Here is a 27,187-nt window from a genome sequence, read left to right on the forward strand (position 1 = left end):
TTAATTTAACTTTTATATCAAATAATGATGTTGTTTTCAAACTCCATTTTCAATCTTTTTATTTTATTTTTTTCACAAAACCAGAATATTTATATTATGGAAAAAAAATTAAAATGCACAAGATATGTCATTCGCACACGGCTAGTGCAGTTGGCATCCTGGAGAAAGTGGAACCCAAGGTACAGTCACCCAATGCAGCAAATAAATAAAATTGTGTTGGCCCAGAATGGGGTGACAGTGAGCTTAGAAGCAGCAAGTCTGCAGCTGTTCCCTTGATCACCCCTTTACCTGTCATCATAACCCATTACTTGGGACAGTTCTTAGCATTCTGTCCCAAGAGGGGGTTATGAGGAGAGAAGAGAAGGAAAACCCTGTCGCCCCCACGAGATGTTTCCTCCCATGGAATGTAGTGGCTTGTTGGTTGGGTCCATCAATCTGTTCTCTTCTTAATCTTTACACTTGATATGGGAAATATTATTCCACATTCTTCTTTAAGAGTAAAACAACTTCCCTACCCAGGCCACTTTCAAAAGCTGGAGATTCTGGGGGTGGAGACTCAGATAAAGCATGCAGGGAGGGTTAACCCCCAAAGCCCTCATATGCATTTGGAAAGAGCTAATTGGAGTTTCTTTGCCTCACCCCTTCTTCCCACCAAGAGGGAAGAAGGGGTGATGCTGTGGACTCCAGCCTCAGATATATGGCAGTGCCAGCTGCCCCCTACCCACCCTGTCCCCACTTTCTCCACTCTGCAGATTGATGCCTGCTCCTCAGAGTTTTCTGGTCACAAAAGCATAGCCCCTACCCACTGTGGCTCAATTCTGGGCCTCTGGAAGCATGGCAGAGCAATGAATCTCTTCTTCCTCCTCCTGAAAGTAGGCTGGCTTTCCCTGGGAGCTGGGAATTTGCTGGGCCTTCAGTGGGCACGAGGCTACCATTTGGTTGATGTTCTGGCAGAAATGGCACTTCTTGGGCTTCGGTGGCAGTTTGCACTCCTTGGCATGATGGTATAGACCTCCATAGTTGTAGCACCTGTCTCCCTTTGATCTGTATTTCTGCATATTCTTCCCTTTGGGCCACCTTTCACTCCCAATTCAGAATACCCCACCAGGTCCGGTGACTCGGATAGATTCCAGGCCCTTGGTGGACTTCTTAATGGTGAACTCCACGGCCTCACCCTCCTTCAGGCTCCAGAAGTCCTCCATGTGCGGCTTACTCTGGTGCACAAAGACATCCACCGGGGGTTCTAGCGCGACCCCTGTGCAGGCGGTCATGGACAGGAAGCCGAACCCCATGCGCACGTTGAACCACTTACAGATGCCGGCACCATGCAGCAGCTGCGGCTCGCTGGCCGGCCTCCTCCGGCGCCTCCTCTGGTGCCTTAGCACAGCCACCTGCGAACTGCTGGTTTGACAATAGTAGTCGGCTGAGCACCGGGCCCCTGCTTGGGCGGCTGCTGGCCCCAGAGAAGTCCAATCTTTTTAAAGTAGCAAATTCCAACAATTTACCTTCTTAATTTATATTTTATAGTTGAAACCAAATTCTATTGAATGAAATGGATTCTAGCTCCATAAAGTTCATTAATAGGTTATCTTTAAGAGGAAACCAAATTCAGAATATTAATTTATAAGTTGATCTGCAACAAATTCTACAAATGTTCAGTATCAATATTCACCCAGTTTATATATAACTATTGATAAATTATGGAATTTGTCACCATATGTTCAGTTCAGTTCAGTCGCTCAGTCGTGTCCGACTCTCCACGACCCCATGAATCACAGCACGCCAGGCCTCCCTGTCCATCACCAACTCCCGGAGTACACTCAAACTCATGTCCACAGAGTCGGTGATGCCATCCAGCCATCTCATTCTCTGTCGTCCGCTTCTCCTCCCGCCCCCAACCTTTCCCAGCATCAGAGTCTTTTCCAGTGAGTCAACTCGTCGCATGAGGTGGCCAAAGTATTGCAGTTTCAGCTTTAGCATCAGTCCCTCCAATGAACATCCAGGATTGATCTCCTTTAGAATGGACTGGTTGGATCTCCTTGCAGTATAAGGGACTCTCAGGAGTCTTCTCCAACACCACAGTTCAAAAGCATCGATTCTTCGGCGATCAGCCTTCTTCACAGTCCAACTCTCACATCCATACATGACCACGGGAAAAACCATTGCCTCGACTAGACGGACCTTGGTTGGCAAAGTAATGTCTCTGCTTTTTAATATACTATCAAGGTTGGTCATAACTTTCCTTCCAAGGAGCAAGCATCTTTTAATTTCATGGCTGCAATCAGCATCTGCAGTGATTTTGGAGCCCAAAAAAACAAAGTCTGACACTGTTTCCACTGTTTTTCCATCTATTTCTATATTTCTATTATAAATTTTTGGAAAGTCTTCCCTCCATGCTTTGAAATGTAAAGATCATTAAAAACAGTATAGATATCTTGATGTTCATTTCAAATCTTTAACATTTTGAGCTCAAAATGATTTCTACTTGTGAAGAAACACAGAGTTCATTTTTTAGATCAAATATTCTTGTGAGAACTCTTACGCATTATAGTCATCTTACCCTTACCACAACATATAATAACACTTGCTGTTTGCAATCTTTAAGTTCACACATTAACAGACACCATAAAACAACTTTGGTTCAGCCAACGGTTTTTTCACAGCAAAACAGTTTCAGTGGAGAAACTACTGTGCTGCCTTGCAATCTGGCATAAGTTTCTTTCTTAGGCTAGCTACTCCAGAATGTTTTTAAGTCATTACATCTGTGCCATCAGGACATACTCCTAAAAACAGTTAAAACTCCAAGCAACATTTGTTGACAACATAAACCTTTATAATATGGATCAGTTAGTTCTACTTGTTGGCAACGAAATTGAGAAAAGAATAGTTCTTTCATATCACTATCACATTTAATCTATTTCTACTAAAGGATTTGCCATGTTAGCCATATCTTGCTTTGACAAAGCATGTGCTTATCCTACGAGTTGGTGTTCCTTCCTATTAGCAGTACCTGAATGTAGTAGATTCACCAAACACTTCCAAAACAAAATCACTAATGAAGTTTGAAGTTTTCACTAATGTTTTAGAAATTGTGTGTGTATGTATATGCATTCATATGTTATATAAACATGCATTCATATATGTTACATATGTGTCTTAGCAGTCTGATATACCACTTACTAGAAAAAAGTGAAAGACTTAATGTTTATATGTGAAATAATGAACATTTGTTTATTTGCTTCCTTGCTTTTTCAAAATTCAGTGTTTTTTCAATGAGTTATTTTGGTTTTGATCTCATTTGTGCTTTTCATGCAAATACCACTTGTGTTTTGTTCTTCTATTTCTTCATTAGCCAAATCACTGATAGCACAGTATGGTTTTACCACTTCACTATCAGTTATGTAGGAAACTGGTACTCTATAATGTGAGCTCATATTTCTGAATAAAGCTAGTCAAAATATTGGATCTTTAATTTATTGATGCATTTTCATCATTAACATGTGTTCTAATAATGTTATTACATTCAAAGAGTTGTTCTTTTTTCTTGACCAAAAGAAGGTAAATGAAACTTATTAAATTTAAGGCACAGTTAAAAAAGAGAATGTAAAATTCACTTTCTCAATTTAGGTAATAGTGTTAAATTATAAAATAAAAGTAAATTTTAAATTTATAACTTCTGCTGATCAAAAGACATTATTAAGGAAATGAAAAGGCAAGTCATATCTGACAAAGGATTTATACATAACTTATCAATAAGAATACAAATAAACAATTTTAAAATGGGTGACAGGTGAAAAGTCGCTTTACAGAAGATATATGAATGACTATAATTGCCTAAAAACATGCTTAGCATCTTTAGTGTTCAAGGAAATTCAGATTATAACTACAATGAAATAACAATACATTTCTACTTGAATGTTAAAGTCAAAATGAGGGATAGTATCAAGAGTTTAAGAAAAGGTATGGAAAAACAGGATTTCTCAAACATTGCTGGCAGATGTATACATAAATCAACCATTTTAGAAGAGTTTTGCAGTTTCCCACACACCTTACCATGTAAATAAGTATTTCAACCACCCAAGAGAAAAGAAAACGTATGTCCACACAAAGACTTATATCAACCCCAAACGGAAATATCCCAGATGTTTATCAATGGAGTGAATAAAATTATTAAGGGATGTTGATAAAATGGAATATTGCTTATCAATATAAGGGACTCAATTCAGTTCAGTTCAGTCACTCAGTCGTGTGCGACTCTTTGTGACACCATGAATCACAGCACGCCAGTTATCCCTGTCCATCACCAACTCCTGGAGTTCACTCAAACTCATGTCCACAGAGTCGGTGATGCCATCCAGCCATCTTATTCTCTGTCATCCCCTTCTCCTCCCGCCCCCGATCCTTCCCAGCATCAGAGTCTTTTCCAGTGAGTCAACTCGTCGCATGAGGTGGCCAAAGTATTGGAGTTTCAGCTTTAGCATCAGTTCTTCCAATGAACCCCCAGGACTGATCTCCTTTAGAATGGACTGGTTGGATCTCCTTGCAGTCCAAGGGACTCTCAAGAGTCTTCTCTAGCACCACAGTTTAAAAGCATCAATTCTTTGGCGATCAGCCTTCTTCACAGTCCAGCTCTCACATCCATACATGACTGCTGATATACAAAAAATGTGAGTGAATCTCAAAAATATGTTCAGCAGAAAAATCTAGTCACAAAGGGATATATATTTCATGATTTGATTTATAAGACATTCCAGAACAGGCAAAAATAATAATTAAAAGTAAATCAAATAAATGCTGCCTGGGGTCAGGGATGGTGGAACTGACTGCAAAGGGATACAAGGAAGCTTTTGGGGGTGATGGAAATTTCCCATTGTTTATTTGGATGTTTCCACAATAGTATAAACTTCTCACATTTCATTTATTTACACACAAATGTATTTATTTTATTGTAATTTGTACTTAAAATTGATTTTAAAATCATATTTGGTTAAAAAATTAAATTACTAAAACTAATTCAATTAAAATAGTAAAAATTTGTTTGACTTAAATGCCTGTATAAATGGAAATCATTAAAAGTAAATGTTTATTTTTTAAGATTTTGATTACTTTAGAGTTAGCAAAATAACTTTATGACACAGCATGTTGTAATATGCTCCGACTGCTTATGTCTAGAATGTATCTTGCATCATGTCCAACCCAGCATGCTAATTTACTAGTGTATCCACACCCTGTCTGATCTACAGCCTGTTCAGTAATATGCATCCATTGATCACAAGCATGGATGAAACAACAATGCCAGATTGTTATAAAAGTTTGCAATATTTACTTTAGATGTTATTGCAGACTGGTAAACGGTATTCAGAACATACTTGAATATCACGAACTGTGAAAACAATAGTTAGGCTAAGTAATAAATGTCCAAAATAACCAATAATAAATTAGAGGAAATTATTTATATTATGTGTCAATTTATGGACTAAACTCTCAACTGGCTAATTTCATATTGTAATTAATTGTATAATTTTAAAATACATTTGATATTAAAATACTCAAAATCACAAGACCTCTATACAAAAATACACATTTTAATCAAAATATTTTCCTCCAAAATTATATATTCTTTGTGTAATAGCCAATGGAACCAAAACCAAAAAAAAATTGTAAAATAAAAGCATAATTATTAAAATGTAATGAGGAATTTCTCTTTAGTATTTCCTTTCGTTTTAGCCAGTATGCTCAACCAAGCATGTCTGAATTCTATTTATTAATGGTAAAAATGTACCACATAATAATTAAGTTGATTGAGCTTTTCAAGGACTTCCCAGGTGGTGCTAGTGGTAAGGAATCTGCTTGCCAATGCAAGAGACACAAGAGATCATGAGTAACAAAATGGCAATCCACTTCAGTATTTTGCTGAAAGAATTCCATGGACAGAGGAGCCTGGGGGGCTTCTAAATCTATACACACACACACACACACACACACACATATATGTGTGTGTATATATATATATATAATCCACTTATATTTATTCATATGTGTATAACTAATAGCTATTCTTTAGATTTTCTACTGAGGTCATAGAAATCCCCTAAGGGGATATCAATAAATAAAACATTATTTTGTTATTCATGAGACCAATGTCATGTTAATACCACATAGGCTAATATCTTTCAGTTCATTTCAGTCACTCAGTCGTGTCTGACTCTTTGCAACCCCATGAATCATAGCACGCCAGGCCTACCTGTCTATCACCAACTCCTGGAGTTCACTCAAACTCATGTCCATCAAGTCGGTGATGCTATCCAGCCATCTGATTCTCTGTCATTCCCTTCTCCTCCTGCCCCCAATCCCTCTCAGCATCAGAGTCTTTTCCAAAGAGTCAACTCTTCGCATGAAGTGACCAAAGTATTGGAGTTTCAGCTTTAGCATCAGCCCTTCCAATGAACACCCAGGACTGATCTCCTTTAGAATGGACTGGTTGGATCTCCTTGCAGTCCAAGTGACTCTCCAGTGTCTTCTCCAACACCTCAGTTCAAAAGCATCAATTCTTCAGTGATCAGCTTTCTTCACAGTCCAACTCTCACATCCATACATGACCACTGGAAAAACCATAGCCTTGACTAGACGGCCCTTGGTTGGCAAAGTAATGTCTCTGCTTTTTAATATACTATCTAGGTTGGTCATAACTTTCCTTCCAAGGAGTAAACATCTTTAATTTCATGGCTGCAATCAGCATCTGCAGTGATTTTGGAGCCCAAAAATAAGTCTTTAGGAGATGCTAACAAATGTGTACTAGTATATAACAAATGTGTATTAGCATGGTAAAATTAAGTGGTTATTTAATCTACTATCCACTGAATATGACAATAGTATTAGAAACACCTGTAACAGTGTCTTTAGAAACTCCTGTGCTGTGGACTTATCCATGACAAGGCGTCTGAAACCCAGGTCCTATTTCCTACATTTGTACTTTGCTAGTTCTCAGTGTTTTTTTTTCAAGCTTCACTTTCATTTATAATGGATGATGATATTAGTTTTAAAAGTTATTTTATCAATAAAATTGTATAATTTGTGGAAAATGCTTTTGAAATGCCTTTGAAAACATACAATAGGAAAAATGATTAAGTTCTTAACCTGTAGTAGCACACAGCACACAGAATGCATAGGACTGGCCAAAAAATGTGTTTAGGTTTTTCCATTGTATGTAATGGGAAATCCCAAATAAACTTTTTAGCCAACCCAATAAAAGATAAGAGCATATTTCTGACTTCTTCCCTGCTTACTCTGACCTTGGGTACCCTTTTCCCCAAATTCATCTTTTTGGGGGCTTATCCTTATCTTGATTAAATATTTACAAAGAAATCTGGTAGCCTTAGCCATTCTTTCTGGTAGAAATTTAGATCCAAATCTTTGGATTCAGGATACAGTGTCTCAAACATGCTTCTTAGAATTCTCCTTGACCCCATAGCTGTGTGATGTTTCTCACCTCCAGTGAATCTAACAGATATGTTAGCAGCCCCTTTAAAACTGATACTCTGAATTCCAGCCTTTCTCATTGTAACAAGAACATTCTGTGTAATTCCTCCCCTAAGACCTATGAATATCCCACAGGTATCTACTGAAGATACCAAAATCATTCCATTTACAGACACGTGTCTATAACCAAGATATAGAACCTTTTTTCACTAATCAGTCTCAACTCATTTCCCTGTCCTTTCTACTTGATTAAATCATGATTTGGGGACTTTCTAGGTAATTGCATAACTGCAGTAAGTCACTGTTAATTATTAAATACTGTTCTAGGAATTGGGTAAGTCATTCCTTCCCAGTCATCCACAGTTGGCTGACTTGTACCACAGGGTTCTTGGCTTTCTCTTCCCACAGTCTGTGTGGACAGTTGGTCTAATGCCTAGACTGAACAGAGACTAAAGTTGAAGAAGCATATGTCTGCTTATGGGATAATCAGACAGCATGTTTCTATAATGGTTTCTTGGTAAGGAATTGGAAATCATTAAACTGTATATGTTGCATGAATAACTTTTTGCTTAGTTACGTCTCTCCAATTATTAGGTCAACTGTCTTTATCAAAATAGTGAAAGCACTCTTTGAAGAAATCCAATTAGTGAATCCAATCCATTAGTGAAAACCAATAAGAGTAAGTCAGCTGCATGGTATGCATTTACCCTTGCCCCATTTTAGGTTCCTGGATCAAGATGAAACTACCAGTACTCAGCTGATCTAATTATACAGAGAGTTTTATCAGGCAAACTGTAAAGGAAATGAGGGGAAAAAGTGCTAAGCCTAAAAATGAATAATTGAAGCCTCGAATGATAGGGTTATATATTGGAATGAATTGCTGAGTGGCAGTTGGGACTGAGCAATGGGACATGGAGTGAAGGTAAAAGTCAGTGTTACCAAAATTGTGGAGTCAGTTGGAAGGACAGTAGTCCAAATTTACAGACAAAACTTCAGTGTCTGGGTAGGGTTTCTATGTTAAATACATGCAGGATGTCAGAAGTTCACCTAGAAAGCTACGGAAGTATAGCTAGGGACACAAAGAGTAGCATCCATTTTAAGATGCTTTACTAGAAACTGGGAAATAAGGGGAGAGATTATGAATGGGAAATTCTAAAAGACTGTCTTGGGGAGATGGAGGCAAACATATACTCGAAACAGGTTACCACAATTATTTCATAATTAAACTTTTGAGAAATTTGTATAACGGGGTGGTGGAAAAGGGTATAATAGATAAGCTGAATCCTGGTCAAAAAAGCAAATGGAAATACAATAAATACAAATTAAAATTTATTTAGTTATATTTGTACCACAAGGAGATCCAACCAGTCCATTCTAAGGGAGATCGATCCTGGGTGTTCATTGGAAGGACTGATGCAAAAGCTGAAACTGCAATACTTTGGCCACCTCATGTGACGAGTTGACTCACTGGAAAAGACTCTGATGCTGGGAAAGGTTGGGGGCGGGAGGAGAAGGGGACAACCGAGAATGAGATGGCTGGATGGCATCACCGACTCTGTGGACATGAGTTTGAGTGAACTCCAGGAGTTGGTGATGGATAGGGATGCCTGGCGTGCTGTAATTCATGGTGTCACGGAGAGTCGGACACGACTGAGCGACTGAACTGAACTGAACTGAACTGAACCTCAGTTAAGTTCAGTTGCTCAGTCATGTCTGACTCTTTGTGACCCCATGTACTGCAGCAAGCCAGGCCTCCCTGTCCATCACCAACTCCTGGAGTCCACCCAAACCCATTTCCACTGAGTCAGTGATAGCATCCAATTATCTCATCCTCTGTTGTCCCCTTCTTCTCCTGCCCTCAATCTTTCCCAGCATTAAGGTCTTTTCAAATGAGTCAGCTCTTTGCATCAGGTGGTCAAAGTATTGGAGCCTCAACTTCAACCTCAGTCCTTTCAATGAACACCCAGAACTGATCTCCTTTAGGATGGACTGCTTGGGTCTCCTTGCAGCCCAAGGGACTCTCAAGAGTGTTCTCCAACACCACAGTTCAAAAGCATCAATTCTTCAGCATTCAGCTTTCTTTATAGTCCAACTCACATCCATACATGACCACAGGAAAAGCCATAGTCTTGACTAGACAGACCTTTATTGACAGGGTAATGCCTCTGCTTTTTAATATACTGTCTAGGTTGGTTATAACTTTCCTTCCAAGGAGTAAGCGTCTTTTAATTTCATGGCTGCAATCACCATCTGCAGTGATCTTGGAGCTGAAAAAAATAAAGTCAACCACTGTTTCCACTGTTTCCCCATCTATATGCCATGCAGTGATTGACCTGGATGCCATCCTCTTAGTTTTCTGAATGTTAAGCTTCAAGTCAACCTTTTCACTCTCCTCTTTCACTTTCATCAAGAGGCTCTTTAGTTCTTCTTCACTTTCTGCCATAAGGGTGGTGTCATATACATATCTGAGGTTATTGATATTTCTCCCAGCAATCTTGATTATAGCTTGTGCTTCCTCCATACCATCATCTCTCATGATGTATTCTGCATAAAAGTTAAATAAGCAGGGTGACAATATACAACCTTGTAATCCTTTTCCTATTTGGAACCAGTCTTTTGTTCCATGTCCAGTTCTAACTGTTGCTTCCTGACCTGCATACAGGTTTCTCAAGAGGCAGGTCAGGTAGTCTTGTATTCCCACCTCTTGAAGAATTTTCCACAGTTTATTGTGATCCACACAGTCAAAGGCTTTGGCATAGTCAATAAAGAGAAATAGATGTTTTTCTGGAACTCTCTTGCTTTCTCCATAATCCAGCGGATGTTGGCAATTTGGTCTTTGGTACCTCTGCATTTTCTAAACAAGCTTGAACATCTGGAAGTGCACGGTTCACGTATTGCTGAAGGCTGACTTGGAGAATTTTGAGCATTACTTTACTAGCATGTGAGATGAGTGCAATTGTGCAGCAATTGGGTGACTTTGACGGTGCACGAGAGGTGGAGAGGAGCTATCCCATGTCCAAGGTAAGGAGCAGCGACTGTGCTTTGCTGGAGGAATGGTGAAGAGATACCCCATGTCCAAGGTAAGAGAAACCCAAGTAAGACCGTAGGCTCTGAGAGAGGGCATCAGAGGGCAGACAGACTGAAACCACACTCATAGACAGCTAGCCAATCTGATCACAAGGACCACAGCCTTGTCTAACTCAATGAAACTAAGACATGCCGTGTGGGGCCATCCAAGAGGGTTGGGTCATGGCGGAGAGGTCTGATAGAATGTGGTCCACTGGAGAAGGGAATGGCAAACCACTTCAGTATTCTTGCCTTGGGAACCCTATGAGCAGTATATTTACCTCAAATATTTTAAAAATATGTATTTAACCTATAGATAAAATCCAGAAGCATAAAAAATGGTCAGGTTTAATTCTTACTAGAATAATTAGACTCTTTTGTCTATTTAGCAGGGTTTTCTCTTTTAAAATCAAATATTTAAATTAAGCCTATATAAACTGTTTTTGATATTGAATAAATTCCAGAAAAACATCTAATTCTTCTTCATTGACTAAACTAATGTCTTTGAATATGTGGATCACAATAAAATGTGAAAAATCCTTAAAGAGATGGGAATACCAGACCACCTTACCTACCTCCTGAGAAATCTGTATGCAGGTCAAGAAGCAACATTTAGAACCAGACAGGGAACAACAGACTGGTTATAAACTGGAAAAGGAGTACGTCAAGGATGTATATTGTCATTCTCCTTATTTATTTAACTTATATGCAGAGTACATTATGTGAAATGCCAGACTGGATGAAGTTGGAATCAAGATTGCCCAGAGAAATATCAATAACCTCAGATATGCAGATGACACCAACCTTATGGCAGAAAGTGAAGAGAAGCTAAAGAGCCTCTTGATCAAAATGAAAGAGGAGAGTGAAAAAACAGGCTTAAAACTCGACATTCAAAAAATGAAGATGACATCAGGTCCCATCACATCATGGCATCCAATCCCATCACTTCATGGTAAGTAGACGGGGAATCAATGGAAACAGTGACAGATTTTTTTTTGGGGGGGGGGGCTCCAAAGTCACTGCAGATGGAGACTGCAACCATGAAATTAAAAGACACTTGCTCCTTAGAAGAAAAGCTATGACCAACCTAGACAGCATATTAAAAAGCAGAGACATTAGTTTGCCAACAAAGGTCTGTCTTGTCAAGCTGTGGTTTTTCCAGTAGTCATGTATGGATGTGAGAGTTGGAGCATAACGAAAGCTGAGTGTCAAAGAATTGATGCCTTTGAACCATGGTGTTGGAGAAAACTCTTGAGAGTCCCTTGGACTGCAAGGAGATCTAACCAGTCCATCCTAAAGGAAATAAGTCCTGAATGTTCATTGGAAGGACTGATGCTGAAGCTGAAGCTTCAATAATTTGGTTATCTGATGTGAAGAACTGACTACTCAGAAAAGACCCTGATGCTGGGAAAGACTGAAGGCAGGAAGAGAAGGGGCAACAGAGGATGAGATGGTGGGATGGCATAACTGATTCAATGGACATGAATTTGAGCAAGCTCCAGGTGTTGGTGATGGACAGGAAGCCTGGCGTGCTGCAGTCCATGGGGTCACAAAGAGCAGGACATGACTGAGGGACTGAACTAACTGAGATGGTCATCCGAATGTTCTAAATGCTCCACAGTATAGATTAGTGGCAAAATATATTAATATGGGTATATACTAGCAATTGAAGTTTTCTGCATGAAATGATATCTTGATGCCCTTGTTGCTGTGGCTTTCAGAGCTAAGTTCATATGTACCATAATGAAGCTGCTCACTAAGAATTACTTTCATCAAGTTGTCTATCAGTGAGAATGCCTTTAGTTATAAGTAACTGAATATGCAACTATGGCAAAAGCCCTGAAATCAAGGTTCCATATTCTGTGCTGCTTTAATGGCCTTACCACCAGAAGTTCCCCTCCTCATTCTGCTCCTGCGGAGAAAGGCCATTAGCTAAACAACTATCCTTACTAAATGGACCAATTACAGGTCCTGCTCATCCCTGAATTTTCCGTTTTCAGTACACTGCTAATACCCAGATTATTCAAACTGCTGTTGTTGTTGCTCAGTAGCTAAGTCATGTCCAACTCTTTGCAACCCCATGGACTGCAGCATGCCAGACTCCTCTGTTGTCCACTATCTTTGCGAGTTTGCTCAAATTCATGTCCATTGAATTGGTGATGCTATCTTACCATCTCATCCTCTGCTGCCCAATTCTCCTTTTGTCTTTAGTCTTACCCAGCATCAGGGCCTTTCCCAAAGAGTTGGCTCTTCACAATCACATGTTCTTTGAGGACACCACACTGTCTTCATTAAACAGGGCTGCCTGCCTCTCTTAGCCCTATTTCCCAGTGCAACCACTTTGTAGCCCTACATGACCTGCAGCATCCATGGACCTAGTCTATGATTTTGTGACTAATCAATTGTTGATCACATATTGCCAGAGTGGGCAGTTCAGCCATTTTCATAACCCTAGGGTAGGAATCCACCCACATTAGTGGGATTAAGAAGAGGTGATTAAATCAGTGACTAATAGTGGTTTAAATAACAAAGATTTGAGCTGACTCATTGGAAAATATCCTGATGCTGGGAAAGATTGAAGGCAAAAGGAGAATAGGGTAGCAGAAGAAGAGATGATTAGATAGCATGACATGAATTTGAGCAAACTCCTGGAGATAGTGGACAACAGAGGAACCTGCTGTGCTGCAGTCCATGGTGTCGAATCGGACAGGACTTAGAAACTGAGTAACAGCAACAGAAACAAGCAATTTCACATAACAATATAGAACTGGTCTTTTTATGTCTGTTTCAGTATCGCAAAACAATGATTAACTACCTAAGCTCTTTCAAACATTTTCAAGCATGAAGTCAACTATCTTTGGACCTGTTGAAGCCACCATTTTACATTTTTTTTTTTTTGTCTTTGCCATCTTGAATACAAGAAACTTTGTATTCAGGCTTATTTCATCTTTTTTGCTCCTAGCTTCATCATATGTTCTCACATAACTATATGAAAAGTGAAAGTGCTAGTCAGTCAGTCTTATCCAACTCTTTGTGACCCCATAGGCTGTAGCCTGCCAGGCTCCTCTGTCCACGGAATTCTCCAGGCAAGAATAGTGGAGTGGGTAAACTTTCCTTTCTTTAGGCAATTTTCCCAACCCAGGGTTTGAACACAGGTCTCCCACATTGCAAGTAGTTAAGTAATTAAAAGATAAGACATCAGACAAAATATAAACTATTTAACATTAAACAAAAGCTAGTATTTTACTAATGAACAAGAAATGTGAACCACTTGAATTTTAATATAGAATAGAAATATAATATGATATTATATATATGGCAAAACCAACCAATATAATATTGTAAAATAATTAGCCTCCAATAAAAAAAGAAAAAATAAATAAATACAGTGAATGAATCTTTTTACTCATCTATTTTGAAAACTATAAAAAACAAAACTTGAAATAACCTTTGTACTTTCAGAAAAAGAAACACTACATAAATTCATTAAAATTGATGTAAGCAACACAAATTAACTCCAGAAAGATGAAAGTCTTCACATGGAAATTTTTAAACTAAAGGTAAATTTAGATACATCTTCTGCATAGTTAGCCAAATTCATAAAATTCATACAAGGACATAAGATTTGAAGCAGTTAAATTGTGATTGATCCTATTTATTGCCTTTTTAATAGTCCTAAAATGCCACTTTAACGTCACTCCCTAAGATGGAAACTGTGATAGATTCTAACACAAATTTTCCTTTCTGAGTTACAAAAAGATGCAAGCGGTCCACATTTCTTGTTCATTAGTAAAATACTAGTTTTTGTTTGATGTTAAATAGTTTATATTTTTGCTTGATGTTTTATCCTTTAATTACTTAGCTACATACTAGATTGGTGACCAGGAGAATATTAACTACACATGAGTACACTTCCCCAAGCAATAGATACATTTTAATATGTGGATATATACTCTGACTTCATTTATTCTCAAAAATTCATTATCTTTTTAAACAGAATTATTTTAGAAAAAGACTAAGTCACCACAGGTGTTACAAAATTGCACTTGGGAAAGTTCTCCTGTGTGCAGCAAAGCCAATCTACTGACACTGGGTTGTGGCAAAGGAAAGTGCAGCATTTATTATAGAGCACTGAGAAGCAGAACAGACAGCGAATGCTAAAAAGACCCAAACTCCTGATGTTCTTCAATGTTTCTAAAGCAACATTGGGGGAAGAGTTGCAGGAAGTGTTATCAGTTCACGGGCTTCCTTATGATCGGTTGGTGGTGAGGGAAAAATGTAATGTTTAGGAAAGCTTAATCATCCGCCTTCTGGTTCCAATTAATCTGAAGTCTACATGCTTATTCCCTGGAGGAGGGCATGGCAACTCACTCCAGTGTTTTTGCCTGGAGAATCCCCATGGACAGACAAGACTGGCAGGCATAGTCCATGGTATCACAAAGAATGGGACATGACTGAACGACTAAGCACTCATGCTTATCAGGTTATTGTAGTCTAAATGTCTTGATCTTTCCATTCAATTAAGGGAGGATCAGCAGAATCCCTGATATTATGATGCAGAAACTCATCTCTTGGGAGAGCAAACGGGCCTTGATCTGTCTTGTAAAATGTATTAATTGAAAATTCTTGGGGGGAAAAAACATTTTCAGCCTCAAAAGGAAGAAAAATCCTCCTCAAATTTACATTCATCATGTGGAAACTCAAGACAGATTCCATTTATCAGAATTAACAAACATTTCTCCTCCAACCACTTTCTTCCCACTCTTATGCGTCCTTCTCAAGGACCCCTAAGTGACTGGTTTAAGGAGTCACTTTCCAAGTCATAAGGTCCTGCTTCAGAACCAAGGGTTACTGAACCATGATGAATAGCCTGATCAGCCATACCAATTGGAATCACTGTCTGGAATCTGAAACTGGAATCGATTATTTCTAGTGAGTTTATATCAAACCTGTGAACCATAAAGTCATGTAAAAGAAAGGACAGGCTGGGTGCATTGAAGGCCAGTCAGATGAAGCAGAAGAACAGAGCAAATAAAAAAGAAAACATGAGAAAGAAACAGAGAAAGATATAACTTTCAATAAAGAGGAATATTGAGAGGCAGACAGAGACAGTAGCGGCAGCAAGAACAAAATGAAGATTGAGAAAAGAGAGCAACATTTTTTATTTCTCAGGACTTGCTAGTTCCTGGAGTCAGCCTTTTCAAAAACCTCCCTGTGGGGTTTTACAACACTGTGTCATGTTATACCAATCCAAGAATCTTCATGTTATATCATTCCAAGAATATCCTTTATGACTGTAACTTAACCTGCTTTGTCCTCTTTCTTGGAGCTGATGGAGTCCTAATGAAGAAACAGAAACACAAATACAAATTGAATTGAGTTCTGAAAAAATCAAAAGATGAATGAGTTTTCTATTTTGAAAATACTAATTTTATTTGCACGTACAAAAATGAGCTCTTCATTTTACCCCAGATTACACTGGATATATGTTGCTCAATGTGCTTATTTTATATTTCCCAATTGACATGAGAAAACATCTATGTAGATCCAGCTTCAGTTTAGTTCAGCTGAGTTGCTCAGTCATGTCCAACTCTTTGTCACCCCATGGACTGTAGCAAGCCAGGCCTCCCTGTCCATCACCAATTCCTGGAGTTTACTCAAACTCATGTCCATTGAGAAGGTGATGCCATCCAAACATCTCATCTTCTGTCATCCCCTTCTCCTCCCACCTTCAATCTTTCCCAGCACGAGGAATTTTTCAAATGAGTCAGCTCTTCACATCAGGTGGCCAAAGTGTTGGAGATTCAGCTTCAACATCAGTCCCTCCAATGAACACCCAGGACTAGTCTCCTTTAAAATGGACTGGTTGGATCTCCTTGCAGTCCAAGGGACTCTCAAAAGTCATCTCCAACACCACAATTCTAAAGCATAGATTCTTCAGTGCTCAGATTTATTTATAGTCCAACTCTCACATCTATACATGACCACTGGAAAAACCACAGCCTTGACTAGATGGACCTTTGTTGGCAAAGTAATGTCTCTGCTTTTTAATATGCTGTCTAGTTTGGTCATAACGTTTCTACCAAGGAGCAAGCGTCTTTTAATTTCATGGCTGCAGTCACCATCTGCAGTGATGTTGGAGCCCAAAATAATAAACTCTGCCACTAGATGCCATGATCTTAGTTTTCTGAATGTCTAGTTTTAAGCCAACTTTTTCACTCTCCTCTTTCACTTTCATCAAGAGGCTCTTTAGTTCTTCTTCAAGGGTGGTGTCATCTGCATATCTGAAGTTATTGATATTTCTTCTCCAAGCAATCTTGATTATAGCTTGTGCTTCACCCAGCCCAGCATTTCTCATGATGTACTCTGCATAGAAGTTAAATAAGCAGGGTTACAATATAGCCTTGATGTACCTCTATCCTTATTTGGAACCAGCCTGTTGTTCCATGTCCAGTTCTAACTGTTGCTTCCTGACTTGCATACAGATTTCTCAAGAGGCAGGTCAGGTGGTCTGGTATTCCCATCTCTTGAAGAATTTTGCAGAGTGTTTTGTGATCCACAAAATCAAAGGCTTTGGCATAGTCAATAAAGCAGAAATAGATGTTTTTTTCTGAAACTCTCTTGCTTTTTTGAGGATCCAGCAGATGTTGGCAATTTGATCTCTGGTTCTTCTGCCTTTTCTAAATCCAGCTTGAACATCTGGAAGTTTACGGTTCATGTACTGTTGAAGCCTGGCTTGGAGAATTTTGAGCATAACTTTACTAGTGTGTGAGATGAGTGCAATTGTGTGGTAGTTTGAGCATTCTTTGGCATTGCCTTTCTTTGGGATAGGAATGAAAACTGACCTTTTCCAGTCCTATGGCCACTGCTGAGTTTTCCAAATTTGCTGGCACATTGAGTGAAGCAGTTTCACAGCATCATCTTTTAGGATTTAAAATAACTCAACTGGAATTCCATCACCTCCACTAGCTTTGTTTGTAGTGATGCTTTCTAAGGCCCACTTGACTTCACATTCCAGGATGTCTGTCTCTAGGTGAATGATCAGACCATCTTGATTATCTGGGTCACGAAGATCTTTTTTGTACAGTTCTGTGTATTGTTGCCACCTCTTCTTCTTAATATCTTCTGCTTCTGTTAAGTCCATACCATTTCTGTCCTTTATTGAGCCAGTCTTTGCATGAAATGTTCCCTTGGTATCTCTAATTTTCTTGAAGAGATCTCCAGTCTTTTCCATTCTATTGTTTTCCTCTATTTCTTTGCACTGACCATTGAGGAAGGCGTTCTTATCTCTCCTTGCTATTCTTTGGAACTCTGCATTCATATGGGTATATCTTTCCTTTTCTCCTTTGTTCAGTTTACCCACATGTCATCTGGCAATTATAACACCTTAATACAAAATGAAAAATAAAATACAAAAAGGAATTTCCACAATAATTGGAAAAAATGTTAATGCAATTTTATTACTTTGAGTTCTTCAGAGATTACTCTTTTCACATTTTCCCTCTCCTTGGAAACTACGAAAGTTGAAGGATAAAAACAAAAACAGCAAGCATGCAAATCTGTAGTGGTGATATAAACACTCTCCTCTTTTTTCCTAGCACTTCATTTTGTCTTTTTTTAGAGAAGCAATCAACTGACACATATCATATTCTAACACATTTTACACACTGAAAATGTAGGAATATTTGGCTCTCAACTGTGTCAGATTTTCATAAGTATCCAGATTTTTAAACTCATCAGTGACAAATAATCTTCAGTAAATGGTTCACTCACATGAATTGTCAGTTTAATCATATAAATTAAATAGGGTGAGAAACTTGAATTTTTGAAATATTCTGGGGTTCAGTTTAAGCAATCAATAGTTATTTAATCCTTTAATTCCTGACATGTATAGTGAAAAGTGTTGAAGACAATACAAAAAAATAAATAAATAAAATGAAGACATCAGATCAAGTAATCATATTATAAGTAAACTCCTTACTATCTTTTATGGAGAAATTAGACATAAAGAAATATAAAATCAGTTATGTTGTAAGTGGAAATAAACTGTGAATCAGTTTTATATGATCATACAATAGTAAATTGATAATTTATTTAAATTAGATGACAGAATTCAGATTGGATGATGGAGAATGTCTCCACTGTCTGTCTCTCCAGCATCTGTGTCTGCTGCTGTCAGTCTTGAACTTGACAATCCTGTTGCTCAGAACATCTCAGAGTTCTCTACACATACAGCATACTGTTTTGGGACTCCATGTAGGCTCATATTGCCATCTCTCTCAGGACATTCTTTCAGAAGTCTTTCTTTAATACATTACTCCATCTCTCAATGTATAGATAATATATTTTTCCTCTATTCTCCAATTATAATTTTTATCTAGCTTTGCTACATCAGATACTGTGATAATCATTTTATGTATCTATTTCACCTGAACATTTGATAGGTCCTTGAAGATATATATGGGTTATTTTCTGCCCTGTCTTGTGATTCCCTACAAATCCCTGGGTTTCTATTGATTGCTGCTGTGTTAACACAGAAAAACTGAATCCCTGCTTCTGAGAGTATTCACATTAGACATCATCTCCCTTCTTGAATTTTGTTTCCCCATCATCAGTTTTCTGGTCACAGCTAACTTAGATGCACTCTGATTCTGGACTCTGACCTCAAAGTGCTACCAATGGCCCTCCTCCCAGAGCACCAAAACAACAGTCATAGTTGTTGCCTTCATGGTTAAATTTACTTGTTGCTCCATGAATATTTGAGAGTTTATGGTCATAAATATTGATGCTCCTTTAAACATTAAGCTTTTATTTTGTCAGCAAAACTCATTCTCATACATTGTAAGGAGAAGCAAAAAAGTGAGAAGTTCTATTACATTCTTAGCCAGAGGTAAAAGATAATGAAAGCCTTTGAGAATTATTGAAAAAACTATCTCTGATATCCTTCTAAAAAAATGTCAGCACTATCACCATTGGCTGGCCGAATGTGTTGTCATCCACATATCACTGGTAAGTAATAGCTTCTCACTTAAAGACTTCAACCTAAGTGAATATTCAAAAAGACTCAGGGTCCAGACTTTATAGTATTTTTCCAGTTGACAATCTTATATACTGCAATGTATATAAAATATCAGATATATCTTGAGAATCCATTGCCAAGAAGTGTAGGATGGAGGAAAAAAAATGGAGTAAATAAAAATTGTCTTATTGACCATTTGCCTGAAGAAAACACTGCTGGAAGTACTAGTTTAGCCAAATTAAAGAATATCATGTTCCTTTTTAAATCCTGGGGATAGAAATGAGATGGCCTAATATGAATATTTTGCCAGATTTTTGCTTCCAGAAATAGTACCATGAGAGTTTGGGTTATATGTTTTAACATACCACTTGGATCGGTGAGTAAGAACCCAACTGCTTTGTGAAATGTGTGAATCTCATGAACTCGGATACTTTTGACTTGATAAATGGATGATGAAGTTTTAATCCACAGAAAAATTACTTGAGACAAGAACAGATTGGCCTTCAAAAAGAGTCTACCACTTAATACTCACCAAAATATTAGTGAAGTGTACAATAGAATGACCTTCAGTTTGGGTGTATAAGACATTTTCTTATTAGACTGGGTTTATAAACTTTTGGGAAGAATGCCTTTTTCATAGACCCGGGGATCAAACCTGGGTTTCCTTCTTTGCAGGCAGATTCTTCACCATCTTATTTACCAGGGAAGTCCCATATTAGGAAGTACATGATATCAATACAACATCACTGATAATGAAAATTTTGATCTTTTGACTAATGTGCTAGCAGGTTTCCCCATGTAAAATTATATATTTACCCATGCCATACTCCATTCATTGGAAACAAATAACTAAGACAGATTATATTCAAGAGAAGGGAAATTAAGCTCTAACTGCTAGAAGGGGTATCAACAAATTTGTAAATATAAATTAAAATTAATTAATATATATTTGGAGGGAGATGCTTTGAAGCTCTTTAGATATCTTATTTCTTCTTAAATTTTTGTACACTAATTTAAGCATTTACTGATGTATTTTACTGGCAAGAATTGTTACTATGTTGAATCACAGTCATTTTTCATTTATCTCATTACTTTTACATTTTTTAATTAAAACTATTCTGTAGGGAAAATTTGCTACTTCACTCCTTTGTTTATTTATTCAATTATTTATTTACATCATATGGACTCACTGCACTTATTTTATACTATAAGTCAATATCATCATTATTTATTTATTTATTCAAATTATTCCTGCTTAAGTCTGTCTCAGCTCTTTCATGTTGGCTCCTATGTCCTTTGAACATGACACCACTTGTTTCTTAGTTTGTTTTGCCTTTACATACTCTGGTAGTACAAAATGCATCAGACTCATATTTTCCCTACCCCTTTCCTGGAATCAAGACTGGTTTCTTTATTTGAAAGATAATATTAGAAACCTAGATCTGTATACTAGATGTGATCATAGCTACCAGGGTGTCTAATTTTATGTTTTTTTCAACAGTCAAAACTAGAATATATATATATTTATATATAATGTAATACATATATTTACATATGTTAATTTATGTTTTATATATTTCCTAGTTGTACTATATACAACAAATATATAAACAGTTATAAAAATATTAACAGTAGCTAATATATATGTATATATACATGTAAAATCCATGTACACATATAAATATATATATGTATATATATTTTAGATATATATATATGTATATATATATTAGATAGTCTATCTAATATCTAAGACTTTACTCCACAAATATAAGGTTCATCTAACTTTCCTGCCTTGATTATCATAACTTGTTTTTTACAGTAAGAAATTTGGCCTTCATTATTTAAAATATGTACATGTATCTTTTCAACCCTAGTTTACATATTAAACAGATTCAATTGCTAATTATATCTCTACAAGAAACCCATTTACCAATTATAGTAGGGTATTTATGTATAGATTTTTGTTTTTTGCATTACTGTATCTAGCTCAAAAAGTTATCCTAAGTAACTTTTATCTGTTTCCTTCTCCCTGTTTTCTTTAATGAGGTTATGGATTGTATTTTATCAAGCACATTGGTAATATAGTTTCATTTGTTATAGTTTGATGTTCATACAGTTTCTTCCCACATACTGGTTAATGTTTCAATATTAGCTCACATTATGGTTTACTATTTATGACATATACTTCTGCAGATTTTGACAAACCTAAAGAGAGGTGTGTCTATTGCAAGTACCTTACAGAAGAGTTTCATAAAAATAAAAATTCCCTGAGAGTTAAAACTTCCCCCTTCACCAACCTCTTAACAACCATTGATATATTTTCTTTCCTAAGACTTTTGATTTTTCCAGAAAGTCACATCATAAATGGAATCACACAATATGTAGCTTTATGGGTCTGGATGCTTATGCTTATCAAAATGCATTTAAGAATCATTCATATTGGACCATAAATTAATAATTAGCTGCTATTTCTTGCTAAATTATGTTCTATTAAAGTTTATTTTGTTGCTAGTTTATAGAGAGTGTTTATCATAACTGGATGACAAATACTCTTTTTGTACCTGTTGAGTTTTGTAGATATGACAAATTATATTGGCTGTTTTTTGATTATTAATCAGCTTTGAATTCTTAGGTTAAAACTTACTTGGTTATTCTGTACAATGTATCACAAACTAAGAGATGGGAATGCCAGACCACCTGACCTGCCTCCTGACAAACCTGTATGCAGGTCAGGAAGCAACAGTTAGAACTGGAAACGGAACAACAGACTGGTTCCAAATAGGAAAAGGAGTACATCAAGGTTGTATATTGTCACCCAGCTTACTTAACTTATATGCAGAGGACATCATGAGAAACGCTGGGCTGAAAGAAGCACAATCTGGAATCAAGATTGCCGGGAGAAATATCAATAACCTCAGATATGCAGATAACACCACTCTTATGGCAAAAAGTGAAGAAGAACTAAAGGGCCTCTTGATGAAAGTGAAAGAGGAGAGTGAAAAAGTTGGCTTAAAACTCAACATTCAGAAAACTAAGATCATGGCACCTTGTCCCATCACTTCATGGCAAATAGATGGGGAAACAGTGGAAACAATGGCTGACTTTATTTTTGGGGGCTCCAAAATCACTGCAGATGGTGATTGCAACCATGAAATTAAAAGACGCTTACTCCTTGGAAGGAAAGCTATGACCAACCTAGACAGCATATTAAAAAGCAGAGACATTACTTTGCCCACAAAGGTCCATCTAGTTGAGGCTATGGTTTTTCCAGTGGTCATGTATGGATGTGAGTGTTGTACTATAAAGAAAGCTGAGCACAGAAGAATTGATGCTTCTGAACTGTGGTGTTGGAGGAGACTCTTGAGAATCCCTTGGACTGTAAGGAGATCCAACCAGTCCATCCTAAACGAGTTCAGTCCTGAGTGTTCATTGGAAGGACTGAAGTTGAAGCTGAAACTCCAATACTTTGGCCACCTGATGCAAAGAGCTGATTCATTTGAAAAGACCCTGATGCTGGGAAAGATTGAGGGCAGGAGGAGAAGGGGATGACAGAGGATGAGATGGTTGGATGGCATCACTGATTCGATGGACACAGGTTTGGGTAGACTCTGGGAATTGGTGATGGACAGGGAGGCCTGGTGTGCTGAGGTTCATGGGGTCACAAAGAGTCGGACATGACTGAGAAATTGAACTGAACTGAACATGTATATATATACACACATATATATATCACAAATTGCATGTATATATCACAAACTACATATACATATATGTATAGGCTTCCCTAGTGGCTCAGCTGGTAAAGAATCCACCTGAAGTCAAATCCAGAGTCCCGGATTTGATCCCTGGGTTGGGAAGATCCCCTGGAGAAGGGAATGGCTACACACTCCGGTGTTCTGGCCTGGGGAATTCCATGGAATGTGGAGTCCATGGGGTCACAAAAAATCAGACATGACTGAGCGACTTCCACCTTCACCTTCATATATAAATGTGTGTGTGTGTGTGTGTGTGTGTGTGTGTGTGTGTGTGTGTGTCACTATGTGCTATGCTCAGTTAGGTTGTTGGTAAAATTTATTTTCTACTAGTTGTAGTTCTGTAGTTGTAGATTCCTACTAGTTTATCAAACCAGTCAATCCTAAATATTCTTTGGAAGGACTGATGCTGAAGTTGAAACTCCAATAGTTTGGCCACTTGATATGAAGAGTGACTCATTGGAATAGACCCTGATGCTGGGAAAGATTGAAGGCAGGAGGAGAAGGGGACGACAGAGGATGAGATGGTTGGACGGCATCACCAATGTGATGGACATGTGTTTTAGTAAGCTCTGGGAGTTGGTGATGGACAGGGAAGCCTGGCGTGTTGCAATTCATGGTGTTGCAAAGAATCAGACATGACTGAGTGACTGAACTGAACTGAGTTGTAGCACTGGGGGCTTCCCAGTTGATGCAGTTGTAAAAAATTAGCCAACCAATGTAGGAGATGTAGGTTTGATCCCTGGATCTGGAATATCTCTCAAGGAGGAAATGGCAACCCACTCCAGTATTCTTGCTTGGGAAGTTCCATGGACAGAGGAGCCTACAGGCTACAGCCCATGGAGTCACAAAGAATCAGACACAACTGAGCACACACATACACACAGTTGTAGCTTGAGGACCCTAACTTCTTGCTGGTAGTCAGCTGAAGCAACACTCAGCTCTATAGTCAAACCCCACTTCCCCAAGGCTGTCCATAGTTTCTTTCCATGTGGGGTTCCTCAACAGGACCCCTTATTTCCAGCGAGGAGAGTTTCTGCTAGTAAGACAGAGACCTATGGAATGTAAAGCAATCATGGAACAGACATCCCATCACTTTCTCCATATTCAATTGTTAGAAGCAAAGTTTAGGTCCCACACATACACAAAGGGAGAAAACAGAGGAAGCAGTAATCATGGGGACACCTCAAGAGTCTTTTAAACACAGTCAGTATGACTAGAAAGTGAAAGTGAAGTTGCTCAGTCGTGTCCTAATATTTGCGACCCTGGGGACTGTAGCCTACCAGACTCCTCCAACCATGGGATTTTCCAGGCAAGAATACTGCAGTGGGTGCCATTTCCTTCTTCATGAGACCTTCCTGACCCAGGGATTGAACCCGGGTCTCCCGCATTGTAGGCAGACACTTTATTGTCTGAGCCACCAGGGAAGGGAAGTATGACTAAAGGTTTATCAATTTATTGATATTTTCAAGGTACCAGTTAGTAGTTTCATTCATTTTTTCTATTACTGTTGTTCTCAATTTGATGTATTTTTATTCTTGTCTTTATTATTACTTTCTCTCTCTCTTTTTTCTTGCCTACACTGTGCAGAATGTGAGATCTTATTTCCCTAACCTTGGCCTCCTGCCATGGTAGCTTGGAGTCTTGATCATTGGGCCATCAGAGAAATCCCAGTTATTTCTTTTTATTTTTTTTTGTATTTTATTTGTTCTCTCTCTTTAGTTTCTTAAAATTGAAGCTTAGGATACTTATCTTAGATTTGGCTTCCTTTCTGCTGCTGCTGCTGCTGCTGCTAAGTCACTTCAGTCATGTCCGACTCTGTGTGACCCCATAGACGGCTTCCTTTCTATCATATACATTTACTACTACACTTTCCCTCTAAGTTCCACTTTAGCTATATCCCACAAATTTTATTATTCTGCATTTTCATTTATTATTCAGTTCAATTTAAAAATTTTTTTGAAATGTATTCTTTTACTCATATGTGGAAATGTGCATTTCAATGTCCAGATACCTTTTTGGTATTAACTTTTTTGTTTGACTCTATTATTTACTGAATGTACTTGGTATTATTTACATTCTCTTATATTTGTAAAGGTTTGCATTATGGCCAGAATATGACTTTCATTGGTGAATATTTTATATGCTTTTGAGAAGGATATATATCAGGCTATTATTATTGGCTGGAGTATTTTACAAATATAAATTCAATGAAGTTGATGATTTTTTTTTCTCTACCTATTCTGTCAATTACTGGGAAAGAAATTTCAAAGTCTCCAAAGATTATTGTGAATTTGAACATTTCATCTACAAAATCTCTTAGCTACTGCCTCATGTATTTTGAAACTCTGGATATATATGTAATTTTGAAGTCTTGCATAAAAAATTTATAAATTTTCTAGATAGAATTAATTTTTTGAAAATTTGATATCTCCCAGAAATAATAATAATAATAAACTAGTGTGACCTTCATCCTATTGCTTGTAGAATTGAAATTTAGTTACTTCTTTAAGCTTCAGTCTCCTAACTTAAAACTGTTAGGATAGTAATAGTACCCTAAGAATAAGAAAAGCAGTTGGATAACCAAGAGCATGTGTGGCAGGATCTGCTGGGTCTTGGTGTATATCTGCTGAGCTTAATCATTCTTACAGATTGCTAACTAGATAAGTTAACTTTGCTACAGTGACAAAGGGAATCTAGTATTAAACTACTCCTTAATCATGCCTAAGAATAAAGATACTATGCAAACCATAAAAATTACTAGACATACCTTTTCCTGATAACTTGAGTCACTTTTGCTCCTTAACCAGTTGGAACTTTAGCTTCCTTCCATTATTCCAGCTTCCTTAACAAAGTATTTAAAATACCCAAGGAGACTTATCTCTATTTCTTGACAATTACCAATCTAAAACTAATCCTCAATCCATTGATCCTTTACTAAAATTACCTTGAAGTGAAGTCGTTCAGTCGTGTCCGACTCTTTGCAACCCCATAGACTGTAGCCTACCAGGCTCCTCTGTCCATGGGATTTTCCAGGCAATAGTACTGGAGTGGATTGACTAAATTCTAATATAATCTACTTCTTACTGAGACATTTCATGCTTTCCCATATAACCCGTGAAAGGAAGTAAGCTCATTGTTATTGCAAACATCAAGAAATCTAATTTTATCTATAGCTTTCTTTCTTGTGCAGTTCAATAGCTGGGCATCAATAGATGCAACATAGATATGGTAACAAGGTAACACAAAAATATATGGTAAGCAATTAAGGTAATACAAAAATAGTACTGGTAGCACCATACGATAAATACTCATACTTTAACTCATTTTCTAGTTGAATCAGTTTAGTTGATGGAAGCAGCTATGTTTCATTCATCTCTGTTCCTATTGCAAAATAATGTACTTGAAAAATAATAGATGTTCAATGAATATTTGTTGAAAAAATAGATCAAACATTAATAATTTAAAGATTTATAAATTACAAAAGAACATAATGAATGCCATATATAACATAGAAAAAGTAAACAGTAAGATGGCAAGAAAAAGTAGAATCATGAAAAAAGAAGAGCAACAGAAAATTAGATAGAGTTTCTTCTTTAAAATGACTATGAATAAAAAGTATTAGATTTGTTCACTAGTAGCACTCCAATATTTAATATCACTAGGCTTTTGTTTTCCATTTCTTATTAGGTGATATACTGAAAGAATATTAACTCAAACTTTAGACTTTAGGATTCTTAAAGAATTGTTTTTCAACTCATCCTCTTACATTACATTCTTATTTCATACTAGGTTACTAGTTTCTTCTAAGACTCATGATCTATAAGCAGTGATTGGTTTCCTTTGAAGCCCTACCTGGCTTTATTCA

At 37.5% G+C, this 27,187-nt stretch overlaps 1 pseudogene; it reads right to left on the reverse strand.

Annotated features, from left to right (window-relative positions):
• Window positions 1-812: 812 nt before the first annotated feature.
• Window positions 813-27,187, reverse strand: part of LOC148778846 (protein lin-28 homolog A pseudogene) — a 47,111-nt pseudogene continuing 20,736 nt past the window's right edge.

This window comes from Moschus berezovskii, chromosome 1 (genome assembly GCF_049115385.1).
Source record: "Moschus berezovskii isolate FMDL1 chromosome 1, NW_MosBer_1.0, whole genome shotgun sequence".
Taxonomy (NCBI): Eukaryota; Metazoa; Chordata; class Mammalia; order Artiodactyla; family Moschidae; genus Moschus; species Moschus berezovskii.